Here is a 3,482-nt window from a genome sequence, read left to right as displayed (position 1 = left end):
AAAGAAAGAAAGAAAGAAAGAAAGAAAGAAAGAAAGAAAGAAAGAAAGAAATAAAGAAAGGAAGGAAGGAAGGAAGGAAAGGAAGAAAGAAAGAAAGAAAGAAAGAAAGAACAGAGAATGGCTTCTATCGGCTTGACTGAAATCTCTTTTGTGGGGCTTGAAGGATGTCCTCGCGGAAACCTGAAAATAGTCTGCAAGAAGGTGCGTGGCTTAAGGGTTTGGCAGTCGCACTTACGATCACCAGGTCGTAGTTTCGATTCCAGGCCGTGGCCGATGCGTTGTGTTCTTTAGTAAAGCACACGTTGCTTTCTTGAGCAAAGTATTTCATTTCGCTTTAGTCCTGTCAACTCTGCGGCGGACTAGCGTCCCGTCCAGGAGTTAATGTTGTGATAAAAGGCGGATATTAGAGTTCTTATAGGTAAAGATTCTGTGAAAGTTGTATAAAAAAAATTGTGTTAGAATATAAGAAAGATGGCAGCAGTACAGTGCGCCGGTTACCTATCAAGGATACAATGTATGCGACGATACAAACTGATGCAGACCAGTTCAAAATATCAGAGGAAGTCATCTTTACGCCAGTAACCTCAGCATGAGAGAAATGCAAGAGGCAACGGGGAATTATTTGAATTGAAGTTTCAAATAATTCTTTCCAATTTGGGTACAAGGGCAGCCATTTTGAGGGGAGGTGAATGTCGATTACAATGAATCCTAGAGCTCAACTAGTACTCATTTTATCGACCCTAGCGGATAAGAGGCAAAGTCGACTTCGGTGGCATTTGAACTCAGAACTTAATGATTTTTAACAACATCACAGGATTCTGAATTTTAAAGAACGACACCATTTTTAAGACAGGTCTTAAAATACATACATTGCTGATGGAATATCCCGTGGAAGACGACCTATTAGTGTACATTTTTTGCTGTATGACCCGCACAAATGATTTGTTTATAATGATCAAATGTATGTGCTGTACTTCAGCTCACACTTTCCATCAAATCGATGTTTCCTGAACAGGTGCACGGTGTACTACGCGTCAGAGGTCAAAGTGATCGTAGAGCGACGTGAAATAAAGAGTTTTGCTCAAAAACACAACGCACCACCCAATCTGGTGATCGTGAGAGTAACACTCTAACCAGCAGGACTTATAAGGCCGGTTGCCCGGTTTCCATGGCGTATAAGTGACCGAGATTACAACATGTTCACTCAACGGGACGACAATCCGTTGCAGAGTTCAACGACAGCAATTTTTGAGGGAGAGGACGATTCGATTACATCGACCTCGGTACTTGACTAGAACATTATTTTATCGATCCCAAAGCGATGAAATGAAGGTTCACCTTTACAGATACAAGATCATATTCATAAGACTACAGCAATATCATAATTGTCTGCAAACTAGCTTGAAACTTGAATCGATTAAAAATGACAATAAAATTTTTAAAATAAATGCGCCCTTTTAAAGCCTAGCCAGGCTCATGGGCCCGGTTTCCCGGTTTCAATGGCGTATGTGTTCCCCAGCTGGACGGGACGCCAGTCCATCGCAGCGTTACTCATTTTTGGCAGCTGAGTGGACTGGAGCAACGTGAAAATGAAGTGTTTTGCTCAAGAACACAAAGCGCCACCCGGTCAAGGAACCGAAACCGCAATCTTACGATCATGGTGCTGACACCCTAACTACTAAGCCACGCGCCTCCACAAAAGTAACAATAATAACAACGAAATGCGAAGTTGATCTCAGAACGTAAAGAACCGAAATAAATGCCGCTAAGCATTTTGTCCGAAGAGCTGACGATTCAGCCATCTTGTCAGCTTACTGAATGAAGCCACAAATCTTTCAACAATGACAGGGTCTGAAATTTGGGAGGGGTGTGGCTAGTCGATTGCATAGATCTCCAGTTTTCAACTGGTACTTATTTTGGCACAAGCGGGAAAGCTGATTGCCTCGACCTCAATACTCGACCTCAATACTCAACTGGTACTTATTTTATCGACTCAAAGGACGAAAGGCCAAGCTGACCTTGATGATATTTGAACCCAGAACATAAAGAGCCTCAAGAAATGACGAAAAGCAGTTTGTGCGACGCGCTACATATTTTTCCAGTGTACTCCCTAATTGAAGTCACAGGTAATGCAGGGTTCAGAGCACCAACAAGTTGTTTCGTTTTAGCAGTAAAATCTCTATCAAACATAACCCAGTTTAGTCAACAAAATACGGCTTTAAACAACAATAACAAAAATAACGAGCTCTGAGAGCAGCATGGCTCTCCATCGGTAATCCAAAACACCTTTCCTTGCATCAGCCTTTGTGCCCAGTCCTTCATCCCAAGCCCATCATCCCTATGAAATCTCACCCCATCCCAAGCTCGTTTATGTCTTTCCTCTCTAAGTGTTAACCAGCAACAGTTTTAACGGAATACCAACGTCATTAAGGTCAACAACATATGTCTAGGGATGCCTGCAAGGCCCATGGGCTCTGTCCCTTCTTTTAGATTCAGCACATAAACTGTGAGAGGATCGGCACCGATAGACGCAGGGAAACCTTCAGCAGAATCAATCTGAGGATACTAGCAGTTCATCGGTTACGAAACGAGTGTTCCAGTTGATCCAATCAACGGAACAACCTGCTCGTGAAATTAACATGCAAGTGGCTGAGTACTCCACGGACATGTGTACTCTTAACGTAGTTCTCAGAGAGATTCAGCGTGATACAGAATGTGGCAAGGCTGGCCTCTTTGAAGTACAGGTACAACTCATTTTTGCCAGCTGGAGCAACGTGGAATAAAGTGTCTTGCATAAGGACACAACGAGCCGTCGGGAGTCGAACTCACAGCGTTACGATCGCGAGGCGAATACTCTACCCACTCAGCCACGGGCATTTACAAATGAATCTGAGAGAGGTGAGGTTGAAACGGACGTTCTAAATGCAGGTCGAACGATAGGATAGTAACAGAAATGGCGGCGGCAACGGCGGTCGTTCGAGGCGACGACGGTCGTTCGAGGCGACGACGGTCGTTCGAGGCGACGACGGTCGTTCGAGGCGACGACGGTCGTTCGAGGCGATCGGAGAATCACACAGATAGTAATGAAAGCAGAGCGGTGAGAACAAGACGTGGTTGATCCCAGAATAATTGAAAGCTATTGTTGATGATATACCGATGCCGTGATATTCAGGTGAGAGAAGCAGTGAGTGGGGGTAGAATTAAGTCTTTGAACGCGCTGACCCTACCTTTTAGAGGAAAGTTGGACAATAACCCCTAGACTGTAGAGATGGGTTACAGGTGAAGGAAGAGGAGGGCGGTTATGTCTCGAACAAGAATAAAGGGAGAACGATTGTGATTCCTTTTTTGTTTTGTTTTGTTTTGTCTCGTTTGTATACACATAGGCACACACCCATACATACATACATACATACATACATATACATTTATATATATATATACATGTATATATATATATACGTACACACAAAAACACGCACACA

The sequence above is a fragment of the Octopus bimaculoides genome, chromosome 20 (genome assembly GCF_001194135.2).
Source record: "Octopus bimaculoides isolate UCB-OBI-ISO-001 chromosome 20, ASM119413v2, whole genome shotgun sequence".
Lineage (NCBI taxonomy): Eukaryota > Metazoa > Mollusca > Cephalopoda > Octopoda > Octopodidae > Octopus > Octopus bimaculoides.
This window is presented reverse-complemented; position numbering follows the sequence as displayed.